The sequence below is a fragment of the Anser anser genome, assembly GCF_964211835.1.
Source record: "Anser anser genome assembly, chromosome: 1".
NCBI lineage: Eukaryota > Metazoa > Chordata > Aves > Anseriformes > Anatidae > Anser > Anser anser.
In genome coordinates this window covers 21,360,151-21,376,204 of record NC_139720.1, presented here as the reverse complement: position 1 = coordinate 21,376,204, position 16,054 = coordinate 21,360,151, and the positions used below count along the sequence as shown (strand labels likewise).

The 16,054-nt window shown below is 37.7% G+C and overlaps 1 long non-coding RNA gene across 2 annotated transcripts; it reads left to right on the top strand.

The window, feature by feature from the left end:
- The first annotated feature begins 3,050 nt into the window (after positions 1-3,050).
- LOC310881019 lies at positions 3,051-14,675 on the top strand. 2 transcript variants are annotated; one of them, XR_014572061.1, is made up of 4 exons: positions 3,051-4,014; positions 6,496-6,575; positions 7,712-7,802; positions 12,208-14,675. It is a non-coding gene; the product is annotated as an uncharacterized lncRNA (long non-coding RNA). The 2 variants fall into 2 exon arrangements; XR_014572062.1 differs by lacking the exons at positions 3,051-4,014; positions 6,496-6,575 and adding an exon at positions 6,616-7,398.
- Positions 14,676-16,054: the final 1,379 nt, after the last annotated feature.

Below are 16,054 nucleotides of genomic sequence, written 5' to 3'. Positions count from 1 at the left end.
AGAGAAATGAGGAAGGCATTTCAGAGTCATAGTATCATAGGGTCATGGTATAATAAAATCATTTAGGTTGGAAGAGCTCTCTAAGATCATCTGGTCCAACCGTTAACCTAGCACTGCCACGTCTACCACTAAATATGTCCTAATCAAAACGTGTACAGATCCTTTAAACACCTCCAGGGATGGTGACTCAACCACTTCCCTGGGCAGCCTGTTCCAATGTTTCACAACCCTTTTAGTGAATAAATTTTTCCTAATATCCAACCTAAACCTATGCTGGTTCAACTTGAGGCCATTTCTTCTTGTCCTATCATTTGTTGCTTGGGAGAAGAGACCAAACCTCACCTTGCTACATCCTCCTTTGAAGTAGTTGTAGAGAGCGATAAAGTCTCATCTGATCCTCCTTTTCTCTAAGCTAAATAATCTCAGTTCCCTCAGCTGCTCCTCATAAGACCTTTTCTCTGGACCATGCTGGCCATGATATTTCTGATACAAGCCAGGATGCTCTTGGCCTTGTTCTGAGCACACTTCTGGCTTATATTCAGCTGACTATCAACCAATACCCCCAGGTCCCTTTCCACCAGGCAGATTTCTAGCCACTCTTCCCCCAGCCTGTAGCGATGCATGGGGTTGTTGAGCCCCAAGTGTAGGACTTGGCACTCAGCCTTGTTGAACCTCATACAGTTGGCCTCAGCCCATCAGTGCAGTCTATCCAGATCCCTATGTAAAGCCCTCCTACCTTCAATCCTACCTTCAAGCAGATCACCACTTCTGCCTAACTTGTTGTCATCCTGAAACTTACTGAGGGTGTGATCAATCCCCTTGTCCAGATCATTGATAAAAATATCGAAGAGAACTACATCTAATTCATTAGTTACCTAAAACTTAAAAGCAAATTAAATGTCTATGTAAACTGAGTTGGATCCCATCCCAGAGGTCCACCTCAGTTGGACACTTAGACAATACTGGTAGAGGAATCTTATTGTTATTAAATTGTTAATTCATACCTTAACATGTAACTATTTTTCTAACCATGTTAATCTACATATTTTTTCAGCATTCTATTGTGCAAAATAATTAAATTGAAATACAAAACCATCCAGAATTCTTGAGAACAAAAATAGTTGTCTGCAAAATTACATGAAACAACATTTTAGTATAAACCAGGGATTTTTTTTTTTTCCTGTGAAAACTATTTCCATCAGTTTTCAAAAAAGTATAAAGGTATTTATTCTGAGTGGCTGCTATGATATTGCTGAGATTCAGAATGGGAGCAGTAACACAGAAGATGACTTGATGGTACTTTCATTCCAAGACGGGGAAAAGTTGTGACATAAATTTTATTATTTTTACTTTGGAACCAGATTTTTTTTTGGTGATTATTTTTGGTGATTTTTTGGTGATTTTTTGGTTTTTTTTTTTGTGATTTTTTTGGTGATTTTTTTTTTTTTTGTGATTAAAACAAAGAACACTAGCAAACCCTGTCTGTGTTGTTTCTGCTTTTTTATTTTCATGCCAGAAGACTCACAGTGATATAGGACAAACTATGAAGCTTAGACTGGACTAAACCTTCTCTCCTAAGCACTATGTTTCCTGAGACCATAAACTGTAAATATTTCATAATCAAAGCAGTTGACATACTATTTGTCCTGGGTGTTTTATCCCTCTCTGTAGTGACAGATTACCAGGAGCTGATTGAAAGCCTACTGAAGTCAATATGGGTCTTTTAAACGACATTAATAGGCTTGGTATAGATTCTTACTTCAAACCATTTGTGGCTCAGGAAAATGTTTACACTTTATCATCACCAACACATAACAAGTTTGAACATGATATCTGCTCAGAACTAGAGCTTCTGTCTCACAAGATAGAAACAGTGGTTGTATTTTGGAGGAAATCCACAAACACAGGCTGGAAAAGAAAGAAAAATGCTTTTCCAGGAGATTATATTTTTTCTTTCTTAAGGAAGTTTTTTTTTTTTTTTTGTACTATCAAAATCAATCTTGTAGAGGTGGATTGGAGGTGGAAGGGAACAGAAAATAGAGTCAAATAATATCACAACAAACAAATATCACAACAACTCAACACAAGTATGATGTGTTTGAGTTACATTTATGCAGTAGGTGAGGGGAAGATGAAGGTAGGACCTAAATGATCTTTAAGGTCCCTTCCAACCATTCTATGATCCCATGCTTCTATAGCAGTGTATATTCAAACAGCATCAGGTTTGAGTGGCTGAGATTTTTTTTTTTTGGACAGAAATGATCAAAAGTTTGCTGAAAATAATAATCCATTTTGGTGTGGATAATAATAGCAACCTATGTTGATAAGAATAAAACAGTTGAAACTAGATTAATTTAAATATAAATTTTCCTCTATAAATGAATCCTACAGAGTACTTAAGAGTGCAAGAGAAGATTTTAGGACCCTGACATACTGCCACTGGTTTTGGAAGGCTGATCCATAGGCTTTCATCTGGATCTCTTCTCTGGGAGAGAATGCCTTTTTATGCTTGTCCAAGCAAGACAGTCAACCAACTGTGAACTACTGGATGCTCCAAAGACTCATATGTTACACAAAAGATGAGCAAATTATAGCAAAATCTTAAAATGGTCTCTAGGGCTTAATCATAACAGTGGTACAGGAAGCAACAGCCTCTGCTCTTTGTTTTCCAGTCTCCTCTCTTTCAGTAGTCTGTGGTATATGACTAACACAAAGTAATTTGTACAGGGACAGTGACAGACAAAACAAGGAGGGAACTCTCTTTATTAGAGGGGGAATTATTTCTACCACCTTTAGGAGCTACAAGCAGTGCTGGCAGATCGTGAGAAATCTGCCTAAATTAAGGGATTCAAAATAGGTAGTTAAAATGATAAATCTTTGTAGCTTCTTCTTCTTCTTCCTTTTTTTTTTTTTTGACTTTCTCCATTTAATTAAGCTCTGTTGCTTTAAAAAGATATTTAAAAACTGCATTATAATCTAAAGCAGACAATTAGTAATATCTCTGTAATTGTATGAAATTGTATGTGGGAGAACAAAAGCTTAATGTTGTTTTGGGGGAAGCAAGCCAATTGTAAATTTAGCCCTGCAGCTGATTCCTCAAGGGCATTGGCACGTGCCACTGTGTATAGCAAAAGGAACATGACCCACCTAATGCATGCATGATCTTCATAATGGAAAAGAAAAAAGACTGAGGTCTAGTGAGGTCTAACAGAGGGCAGGGACCAGAATTTTGAACAGATGGTATTCAGGGGCCCACCGGCTGCTTGAAAGCCAGGGAGTGGAGAGAATAGGCAGACAGTAATTAGCAGAAGGTGATAAAATAAAAGGGCATCCAGGATCCCCCAAACATCTGTTTAAAAGAATAAAGAGCCTGGTCTGACCCTGAGCCTTAATGATCTTAAAGGATACAGTTTAATTGCTTGGAAAAAAAATACACACGCACTCCACGCTGAGCTACAGTGAGTCCTGTTTGGGGAGCATTGCAGGAGTTTGTGTAATTATTAATTTGGTGTATTTGTTTTAGAAAGATTATATACAGCATTAAGCCAATAAATGAAGTGGCTATAATCAAAATGCCAACTGTCTTTTCTTGGAATCAGCAGGCTCTTAACAAAAATTTGAATTTCAGATAACATACAAATTGATATTACTTGCTCTGCATTTTAAAATGGCTATTTTTGCCTGTTAGTCTCGTATTTATATGCCTACATCTGTCTCTCTTCCTATTTATTTACATAGAAAGAACCTAGGTCCTGAGTTTGTTTATCTGATTTAAAGTATTTTGTGCTCCACAAATAGCTGCTAATTACAGCATCAGAGACCTGATTGCAGTTGTCATCATTTACTACTGACCTAGTTACTTAAGAATTACTGCTGAAATTCAGCCAAGGAAAGCCCCGATTCACAGTGAGGTTTTATTCTATTTTATTATTATTATTATTTTTTTCCATTCTAGCAACAATTCAATACCAAAGTCCATGATGGAAGTGTCAGAAAGTGTTGTTTACATGCTAGGTAATTCTTTATTTTATACACTTTTTTTTTTTTTTAGAATGCCTTTTATAACAAGTTAAAATGATTTTTTTTTTTTTATTGCTGTTTCCCACAATGAATAGCTTCATTCACTGTTATTAAACAAAACAGAATGAAACAAAACAACTTCTTTTCAAACCAGTGGTAAACAGCAGTTGCATTGCAGTAGAAAGATAGAGCTAATGATTTTCTGGAAATGTGTGTTTATATACCAGTGTGAGTGTATGTGTTAGATCTGACCTTGTAGAATATTTTCCTTTGCATTCTGAAAAAGAGGGTAAAAAGCACTTTGAGAAAATCACAGGTGATGCTAAATTGGAAGGTGCTGTAAACATTAAAAAAGACAGAAATAGGTCTAAAGGGACTTGAAAGAGATGAGAAACATGAGAAGAAAATAACTGAGTGCCCTAAGGAGTTTGAAGTATAGTATGATTAGTAGATGCAGTGCAGGTGCGGTAATTAAATGTGCATAGTTAAAGGCAGCTATCATTATCACTGCAGAAGGGTGCTATTTCCCCATTCAGTATGAATGAAGTTGCCTTAGTGTTGCACAATGTAATAAGTACATATTAAAATAAGCATTGCAGAGATCTAAAAAATCTTCAACAGCATACATGGAAATTACTTAAAGATCATCAGGACAGAAATTTAAGGGTTCTTTATTAAAGCACTATATCCAAAATGTCATTTCTCTCAGCTTCAAGCTAAAAGTATATTAAAGATTCCATACAAATATATATATTAAAGATTCCATACAAAATTTGCTTCAGGACTTCCGTGTTAGGCTTTAACAGCTAGACTAAATTTAAGCCTGCTTTATGTAAAGTAAATTTTCTTTGTAAGCACATCATAAACACAACAACATTATGTTCAGTTGGCTGTTGATGACTCAAACACTTTTTATTTGTTAATTGCTAAATTCAGGCAAAAAGCAACCAAACAACTAAACAACAACAGTCAAATCCTATTAGTTTTTATTAAATTCTTTATTAGGGTCCAAAATGTGTTGAGGAAATATCTTTGAATGTGGGAGGCTTGCTTGCAAAATCTTGATCTATGCACTGTTCCTTTTGGATTTTGTCTCTGTAGTAAATGGAAAAATGAAAATAGATTAATGGTTACAAACTGGTCTCAGCAGAAGTTAGAGAAGACTCCAAGCTTTACAGGGCTCTTCTAAGTAACATCTGATATGAATACAAGTAGGGTATGGTTATTTTATTTTGCTATGTGATTTTGTAATGAATCTTCACCACAATCAAATGAAAATAAACAAGAAATTGAGCAATAAGCAATGTTAATGAACAGAATGAACAGAAATGAATCTGAATGGTGCATCGTCACCTATATGTATACATTCCTCAGAGCATCCTTTCCTTTCTCCATCTCCTTCCAACCTGGGAAGAAATTTGCTTAAGAAACTGCAGCCCTAGACATGAAGTGCTATGAAATGGTGTGAGCCATGCATTGGTAATTAGGTGCAAGTCAGTCTGACAGACTTTACAAAAGTGCCCACATCAATATAATTTATACTTTCATGCACTATGTCCTTTGGCTGTGTTAACCAAGGGATGAGGTGATAAATATAACAGCACAGTTTTGCACAGTAGTCAGTGTAGAAGTGCATCTGCACAAAATGCTGAAATGCTTAAAAATGGCACAATCTTTTTTATTTTTCTTTTTATTTGTGGCTAATTATTTTGGAATTTTTATTCTTACCCCAAAAGGCTAAAAAAGTACTTTATTCTTAAGAAATGAAAACTGCTGTTCTCATGTAATTACTTGGTTGAGAAACCAAGGCATAATGAAAAATACCAGGAATAAGGAAACTCAGAAAACTCAGGAATCTGACCATAATGTATACATTGTACAAGGCAAGAGAAGAACACATACTAGTTCCTCTGTGTAAATTCTTCATATTTTATGAAGTCTCATTTCCTCTATATTTTATTTTTTTTCTTGCTGATTCAAAGAATTATTGTATCTTTGGCCTGCAGTCCTTAAATATTCAGGGTTTATACCATAAACATAAAAAGAATATAAAGAATTTGTAACTTTAGTGATATTGCATTTATTTGTTCATAATTCAGTTCAGTGGTTTAAATATTTTTCATCACTTGAAAGAATTTGCATATAGCTTCTGATTTCTTCTGGAAAATATCATTTTTGAGATATGCTTGTGCTCTTTGTTAAAGTGCCACAAAGGCATATTTCTCACATGCCTGTAATACAAATGATTGGATCTGCAGGTACAATCTTTATAAACTTTGTAGTGGTTGCATAATGATCAACATTTTTGGTGAAAAGCACTTGGAATATATTTTGATATCTATAAGAATACTTCAAAGGATGAATTGCAAGACTTTGATTAAAAAAACAAAATATAAGAGCCCCTGATTTTCATTTACCAAATGGTCTCTCTATATCACATTAGCAGTGAACTTTCAAGCCTTTTTATAATTCCAGGGCACTGGTAAAGGTCATCAAGGTATATCCGCTTCAGAGTATCCTGGAACTCTCATTTGTGAGGAAATTCATGTGAAAAGGTGAACACTGCACTGTGAGAGGCATATGTCCGTTTGTTGGTATTGTTATACCCATTGTTGAAAAAGCATTCTGTCATTAGTCTTGTGTGTATGACTGTCAGCTTACTGTGGGTAAGAAGACACTACCTGAGGAGGGGATGCGGAATGATGGGAGGAAGATGATGGCAACCCCAACTGGTACTGGGCTACAGGGACTTTTTGGCCTTTTGGAGGGACCCACCTGCTGCTGGCTGGCTGAGGACTGCAGGCCTGAGCAGAGCAGGAGTTGAGGTTTGCTCCTGCGTATCCCCAGGAGGGCACACACCCAAGGGAAGTGCCCAGAGGGTAGCAGGATATTTTCAGAGGATGCCCAGGCTCTGCTAACTGGTGGGGGGATGAGTAAGAAAGATGCTTTGTAGATGCACCCTCTTGGCACCTGGGCTTATTAGATATACCTATTACAAGTAGGCAAAAGCCATCCCAGTCTTAGTGGATCAATTTACTGTCATTAGCTAATGACCAACTAATGAATCCCCTGACTTCGCCCTTTTACCTGCTCTGCAGAATATGAAGAGGAGCCCGGTGGTCAGAGCACCCCTGGCTGGGTGGGCAGCAGGGAGCTGACTCATCAGAGGCACCGACATTAAACATGGTGATGGTGCTTCAGGCACCCCTAGTTAGATGAGACACTGTCAGCTTAAAAAATAGGTTACAAATAATCTGCATTCCCTAAATTTATTTAAAATAAGCGTGTCAAATTCAAATGTGATAGGCAAGAGGTAGAATGACTGTAACTCATAGAGAAAGGAGCATCATCTGAGAGACCCACTACAGTAGCTCACAGGTAGAAGGTGCTTTTAAAGGCTGTTTATGCTGCATTGTCTTAATATGGATGGGATGCAGCCTAAGCTAGGGTAACAGATGAGAAAGATGCTAGCAGTAAATATTATTAAAACACAGATGCTGTTTGCACTGTAGCTCTACAATTGGAGCTGGCACAGTACAGTTCTGCTGTTGTTTTATATCTATATATAAAATAAATATATATTTATGCACAACAACAGCAGAACCTTATCTTGAGCTAGACAGAAGAAATATTTCTATACATTTTCATGTTATTAATGTGACTAATTCTCAAAAAAATGCTGCATTATTAGGCCAGGAGAGATAATCTCCGAGCTGGGCATCAGTTATCTTTTCCCAGTGAAAGACCAGGATACAACAGCATTCCAAAATACTGCTTAAGAGGTGAGTCACTACCTTTGCATTTCAAATCAATTTAAATGTAGTTCCTGCTTACTTGTTATACCCGGTGCTCAGGCTTCTGTGTTTTCCCTACACCTGCTGATGACAGCACTAATCCATCTAAGAGGAGGAAAAAACACTGAAAAATGCCTGCACTCAGATTTGTTTGGGATGTCATTAGTCATCAGAAGAAAGTGCAAAATCTCCCAGAGATAGGTACAATTTTGATTAGTCCTTAAATAATCAGAGAAAAACCTAATAAACTTTAAGTGCTGTAAACAGTATTTTGAGACAGACAATGGAGATTAATTGTAGGAATTTCAGTAAAGCAGGATCTTAAGAATCCAGTTATATTTTCTATATGCTTATTTTACTCCACCTTGATTTTTTATATGAGTTTACCTTGGGATTGTACTTGGTTGAGTCCTGTCATGTTGGGTTTGTGTGAGGGGAAAAAAAAAGAAAAAAAAAATTAAACCAAACCCACCTGCCCTAGACAGTCCGTATGGAACAACTGAAGTCATGGTCACACAGTTGTTAAGTCTAAACCGGGCATTAGTGACTAAAGGCTTAGGTCAGGTATGAACACATCTTTTTACAGCTATGTATATCTGTTGAATTAGCCAGGGTGCATGATGTGATATTTATGCTGGCTGGTAGTATGGCTGCCCAACACTCCAGGTTGAGCTACCTCCTAACTTCTGCTCAGTCAGTTGCTGCATTGCCCATATAACTGAGAGGCTGTACACATGCTTTGAGACTAACGAATGTAGCAGACATCTCAAGCTCATCAGCAGCCACTGGTGAGGAGGCCCCTTGTGAACAAAGACACAGACCCAAGCTCTTTGGCTCTAAGGCAGACCTCCTGTGTCCGTAATCACTGCCTTTTTTGAAAGAGCTCTCTGGAAGATAACCATGGGGTGGATGCATTTTCATTTGCACTGCACTGCTGTCCACTGCACACCCTGCTCTTCAACTTTCCACATCCTTCATCCCAGCTATAGGCCTCAGTTAGCTATATATATATATATATATATATACACACACATTCTACATATATATGTATACATTCTACATATATATATATGTAGTCTGGTTAAGTCTGATCATGGCTCCCACACCAGCATCTTGTTGCCATAGCCTAAGCAATAATAGTGTGATCAAAGAGGTGAATGAAAGATGGAAGGAAAAAGACAACAGAGCTGCCATTGCCTGTTAAGGACTATTACTTTGCCTCTGAGAACAGGAAATATCAAATTTTAAGGAGTATTCACAAACCGTTTCTGCATTAGGTGCTTGACTGCTGCTTGTGATTTAACTCAAAAACACACTTCTGAGCTTCCACAACCTTCCTTCAGGGCTCATCTCTGATTATCCAGGTCTACATTCATTCATTCATATAATCATAGAACAATAGAATGGTTTGGGTTGGAAGGGACCTTAAAGATCACCTAGTTCCTGCTCCCTCCCACTAGATCAGGTTGCTGAAAGCCCCATCCAGCCTAGCCCTGAACACTTCAAGGCTGGGGCATCCACAGCTTCTTTGGGCAACTTGTTCCACTGCCTCACCACCCACAGAGTAAAGAATTTCTTATATCTAATTTAAACCTACCATCTTTTAGTTTAAAGCTATTACCCCTTGTCCTATCACCACACTCTGGCAAAGAGTCCCTCCCCAGCTGTCCTGTAGGCCCCAGTTTAGGCACCAGAAGATCTCTATAAGGACTGTCTGGAGCCTTCTCTTCTCCAGCCTGAATAACCCAAATTTCCTCAGCCTGGCTTCATAGGAGAGGTGCTTCAGCCCTCTGATCATCTTTGTGGCCCTCCTCTGGACTTGTTCTAATAATTCCATGTCCTTCTTGTGCTGGGGTTTCTAGAGCAGAACACATTGCTCCAGGTTGGGTCTCATGAGAGCAGGGGGGGAGAATCACCTCCTTTGACCTGCTGGCCACGCTTCTTTTGATGCAGCCTAGGATATGTTTGACTACAAGCACACATTGCTGGCTCATGTTGAGCTTCTTTTCAACTGACTCCCCTCTCCTAGATCCTTCTCATTGGGACAGCTTTCAATAATTCCCCCAGCCCTGCCTGACCTTGGCCACTCTCACTTACAACTCGATTCATTAGACCCCCACTTCCACTCCTCAAGGAATGGAAACAGATTTTTTTTTTGGGGGGCAAATGAATAATATATTTGGTTCAACTAAAACAGTATTTTTATCTTTGAAGAAGATATTATAATCTACTCTGAAAAAGTAAATCTGTAGGGTTTTTAGCAATTAGGGTTTTTTTTTAGCAATTAGGTTTTTAGCAATAAGAGAAGAAATGCAGGGTAGTAGTGGGTAACAAATAGCATAAAGACAACCCACTTTTCCTGGTTCCTCCTGGAAGTAAGGAGAAGTAATTTTTTTATTCATTTCTGAAGTGGACTAATGACAATTTAAAAGAACAGCAGATAGCTGAGATGCTCTGCAGACCAAGAATTATTGCAAAGCTGAATATATCCCAGAGCAAGAATTACTTTAAAGTACTCCAATGCATTTCAGAAGGATGCTTCAGAGAAATCATAAAATACAGTCATTACTCCAGAATTTTAGTCTTTCTAAATTATGTGCTTAACAGTAGGCACTTTATATCTACTGGCTTAAGAACAGAACAATCTTTGCAAGGTTGGAGCTGAAGACCATAGTTCTGCAAATGTTTATGCATGAGTAGAGAGTAAGGACAGAGTCCTAAAAATCGCAGTATGCTGTGTGTGAGGAAAAAAATCTTAAGGAAAGGCAAAGGAGAGTCATATTTTTCAACCATAAATAATGTGGTATCCTTCAAGACAACTATTTTAAGCACGTTATGTATTGAAAAGAAACTTCTATTTCCATAAGTGACTGGCCTTCTAGAAATATTAAAATTTGGAAGAAAGAAACCTGCAACCATTAAATAAATCTGCAATGTTATTGAAATAATATTTTAATTAAAAAGTTAGAGCATTCCCCGCCTGCCTACCCCACTTCCATACTGAAAAGCACTCTCCTTGCTTTCATGAGCACAAGCAAATCAACACTCTGTTAGCACAAGGTAGCTCTTGTTTGAATTGTGTACCCTGGAGATGCATAATGAGTGTACAGGAACTGTTCCTAGGGGTTTTCAGATTCTGCGAGAGGATAGAAATTAAAGTGCCCAGCATATGTGGTCTGGATCCCATGAAGGGGGTAGGTTAAAATAAAAATAAATCAGTTTTGTGAATTTGAACTTGATACATAAAAGTTGAGCCATAAAACTATAATTTCCTTCACCCAACATTTTTATAGCTGAAATTTTCATCTCTTGGGGAGAATTTTTATGGTGAGGAGGTTAATGGCATTCAGAAGAGATTCTATTACCTCCAAAGAGGTTCATTCAGAGCAGGGTGTGTAGATCCAAAGCAAATCTGTGACTCCTCAGAACTAGAGATAGAAGAATATACAATTTTTAAGTCCAGTAAATAAACCAGTAATGAGAATGAATTTCAGGCCAAGGTGGGGTGAAACAGAAATTATGAAATAGTTTTGGTAAAATCCTGTAATAATAAACTTAGTTGATCTGAAAACATTAATTTAAGCTGAATTGCCTTTTTTTTTTTTTTTAATCTGTAGCAATTATTTAACCCTTTTTATCCTTTACTTGCTTTAGATTTATGACACAGATGGAGAAAAAATCTGAAAAAAGAGTTCAGAAGTTCATTTAGAAAGTGTTAGAATATAGAAGCAAAATATGTTGATAATATAATTTTATTTCTTTTAGTTTAGTTACTTAATTCATTAATATTTTTGTTTCCCTGAAATCACTCTGATTGTAATCACTGTCTTTTCTGACAAACATCTAGACTATTGACATTATGTCATACATGTAATATAAACTATCAGCTTCGTTCATAGACAGACGCAGTTGGCTTAAAGAGTGCATTTCTTCAAGACTTTGTATTCACTGACAAAACTAAAAATTGTGAAAATGATATGTATGAAGAGTAACAACACATTTCTGATAACCAGATATAATATTCTAAAATCATTTTACTTTGAAGCAGTCAACAAATACATGCAGATGTTACTGGACAGAGCTTTCAAGCCAGAGCTTTCAAACTTAAGTATCATCTTGACCCTTTTGGTGTCCACAGCAAAACACTGACTGCAACCACTGCACCTGCACATATGAGCAAAAATAATTTATATGTGATAGTTAGGCTGATGAAAGGTGACAAAAATTCAGTTAAAGGTATTGGTTGTTGAAGCAGGTCAAGGGAATAGTAAATTATTTGTGAATAAATTAATTTACTAAATACTGGCAGAAAAGTTGCTATTTGTTTGCTGACCGGTGATGTCTACAGTAGATTTATTGACTCCAAAAGTCACACATTAAAATCTTTACACAGCAATGATCCAGAAGTCACGCATGATCCAGAAGACTGACTCAAAAATGCCAGAGTGGAGAAAAACAGCACCCATGGGATTCCACATCCCATTTGTAACAGAACTGGCAAGCCGTTATGTCCCACTGTGGCTTCACTATGTTGATGGTTTATTCATTCCACATCCTATGGTTCAGCCTGAGCAGCCCTGCTGAGGACTTCCTGGGAGCTGCAAGAAGCAGAAACCACAAATCAGCCAACCTTGATTTAATAATCCTTTGGAAGAAAGAGTGCTTGTGCTTTGCTCTGCTTGTCTTTTTGTCTGAAGAAGTTACTTTTGAAATTACTAGATATTTTTAATGGGATGTTTCACTGATAACTACAGGTTTAGGAGATGTGATTGATTTTTTTGTTCAAAGCTCTCTGTTCCAATATGCTATTATATTTCTTATTTTATTCGTCAAACTGTACTATACTTCAAACACCTTCACCACCAATCCACTCTCTAATTCCTTTGTTTGCGATCAGTCTGTGCCATTTAAGACTGAAGCCTGAAAGGCCTAGATAGTAATATGAAAGCAGTCAGTGTACAATATTTACTTTCCAAGGAGCCTGTCCATTGCAGGCCTTATTTAGAATTGTCCTGTCTGCTCTTAAAACAACATTATTTGTGTCGTAGAGGCTTGTCGTAACTCAAACAGCCCTGCGTATGGCTCATAACATCAGTGGCTTCTTATGGACTCCATGTCCCAGTAAATCCAAAGGGCATTTAATTACTTTGGCCTGAAAGATAGGTGTTTGGAAATTCCCTGTGTCCTGGGGATCTGTACTGCCTCTAAGTTGGGATGTCTTTCTGTAGTTAAATCCCTACAGCTTGTCCCACATCACACTCTTAAATGTCATGGCTGTTCCCTGGCACTCTGGTAACCTGTTCTGGCTGATGCAGTCACTGTCCAATTAATTACTGAATAAAATTCATAACCAACGTACTTGATATGTTCTAGGGTAGGAAGATCTGTCATGGATGGAGTGCTGAGCATGGTGTATAGTGCTGGAGGCTAGTGCTTTGGTCTGATTCAGCATTCCCATGGCCACACAGATCAAAACTTGGCTTCAGGTATAAGCCAAGCATAATTGTGGAATATATTATGAGAAGCAGATTTGGGACTGGAGACTGAGCAGATGCTCTTACAAAAAGAATATATCCTCTTGCCCTGCTTCTGTATTCTTGTCTTTGGTCATCCTTTGTCTGTGTTTAACATTTGCTCTATTAAGAAAATATTTTAATGTATGTCCTTAATGGGTGACTTAATTTTCTTTTAAAGGAAGTGTAGTAAGTAAAAGTCCCTGTGGTCAGATTCTTAGCATGAATAAACATTCATACTTATATTCATTCCACTTTGGGATTGGCAAGTGCCTTCTCAAATACTCAGCAGCTGCCTTAATGCTCCATGGCTAAAAGTTCAAGGTGATGACCCTGTAGCTCTTAATAGATTGACATACAAATGACAAAGTTCTGGCTCTGTTGAAGGTTAGAGTACAAAACACGCTAATCAGTTTGTTACAACATCCAATTTCTCAATATTCTCTTTATCTTTCTTATTAAAATGTACAGGCTTTTGCTATTCCCTATCGCTGATTTTGTAATTTAAAAACAATTTCCTTGCTGTGAAACCTTGCACATTTTTATTGCTCACTTGTATGCAGAAGAACTGGGGAAGCTGGTGATGTCTCCAGGGTTTTTGTAGCCCTCAACACACTGGAAAATGTCTGCTTCACCCAGCTTACGGTCACACAATAAACAGTCACTAAACATTTTGCTATGCCTAACATTTTGCTGCCATAGGCAACCACTTAATCTGCCTACATAGTGGAGCTAGCCCTGAGGGGATGCAATATGTGTTGGAAAGGACAGATTTATAATAAAGCATTAGCTTTCAGGACTGGTAGAAAAAAATAGCTGTTCATTTGAGATTTCCTGCTATATTCTCAGTTGTTCCAAAAACAGAAGTGTTAAAGATTTCTACAATCAAGGTTCCACATGGATTGCTTCTATAAGCAGATTTGTTTCCACCTCACAATCAGTACTATATTTCTGCTTTAGGTTGTACCCTTTTATCATATAAGCATCTTCTGTATAAACCAGACTTGAAAGGTACCCTTGTGAACCATGAAGAGACCAAAGTGAAAACCCATGACAGCCAGTTGGAAATGAATTCAGCTCTCATGGTTTGACTCTCCTTTTTGTTTACATTTGCATTAAGTAGCACAGCAGAAGGAGGCACTATGCCCAGGGTAGAGGGGAACCCCTCTCCTTTGGGAGGCAGAGTAGACACTGAGTCTCCATTTAAACCTCATTATGACATCAATTCATGTGAAAAAAGAAAAATCACAGGTTTGCGGTTCATGCCTGTAATAAGCCCTTTAGAAACAAGCTGCTCTGGCAACGTAATTTAATCCTTGCTACTTCCAGTTTTTTTAATAATTATATATTCCTCTGCCGTAAGAGAACCAGGATTTGTTGTGAATCAGGTCACCCTGTAACTGTTTTATATGAATGAAGAACTCACACTGGTTCTTAGAGTCTGTTATGACTCCTCTAATTTAAGACTATTACCTGAAACAGACGTATTTTATTTGGCTTTTTCCATGTTGACAGAGTGTGCAAGCTTGCAAAATGATTTCCAAGTGCCTCTATAGAATAAGACTCATAAGGCTCATTGTGATAAGTGAGACCAAAGTAACCATAAAACTTGTCAGGCTGTCTACGCTCCGCGTGAGATGCTTGGGGCTCAGTGGAAATGTGCACCCCACTCCTCCCACCTAGTGAAGGAAGAGGGGCTCACTATGGCTCTTTTAAAAGAGATAGATTTGCCAGGAAAACCTTGTTCTCCCAGAGGTATATTAAAACAGCCGTGCATGGCTGCGCTACTGCATTCCAATGTCTTAAGAAGGAGCACGGTTCTTGGAAAAATGAAAGCTTTCAGCTCCACAATGTTTCATTAGCCTTATTTTTTTTATTCTGAGTATTGTAGTACCAGCTAATGAGCATACAGAATGGACAAGAAAGGTGCTCATTGGCAAAAAAACGCGTCTGATATTATGTGCCTCTGTTTTGGGATTTGAAAAGATCAGGCCTGAGCTCTGAGTCAACTCCTGTTCCTTACTCCACAGGCTGTGGGCTTGATTTTTTGTTCAAGCTGAGATATAGTCATTACAAATGAATAAGAAAAAATGTGGTTTATTGCCACCTTTGTATTTGCTAGTATTTGCACTCTGGCTTGTTGGCCTAAACTACAGCCACTCCGATGCTAATCTAATTTACACTTGGATTGGAAAAGTTGTTCTGGCATCTGAAAACAGTGACATCTGACAAGGGTGCAAAAGCAGCCCCGTTTATTTATTTATTTTTTTTTTTCTGATCACTTTGCATGGTATAAGAGCATGCACCACATCACCTGGAGTCAAAAGCCTTTGTACTTTTCCAATAAATCTCCATCAGCAAGCCTCCACTCTCCCAGCCAACTCTTGAAATATCTTTAACAATAGGCATAGTAGTCACATGATGAGGAGGTCTGTGCTGGCTTTGCTTCATTCAGATCTAACATACATACCTTTCAGGCATGTGCCCTGTTATGATCAAAGTTGCATAAAGGGACCATTCAGACATATTCAGCTAAGAAATCATTCTTCTGTCTTGAATCTACAGACTTATGAGTAATGTGACCAGTTCTTTTATGCACCAGTAGATGAAGCTGTTTGTATGTATTAACAATACTCTGAATTTAACAAGAAAAAAAAAAAACCACTCCTTTGTTTAGAGAATATTTTTTTATCTTCTTTTTTATACTCTTTATTTTTAGTTCTTCCC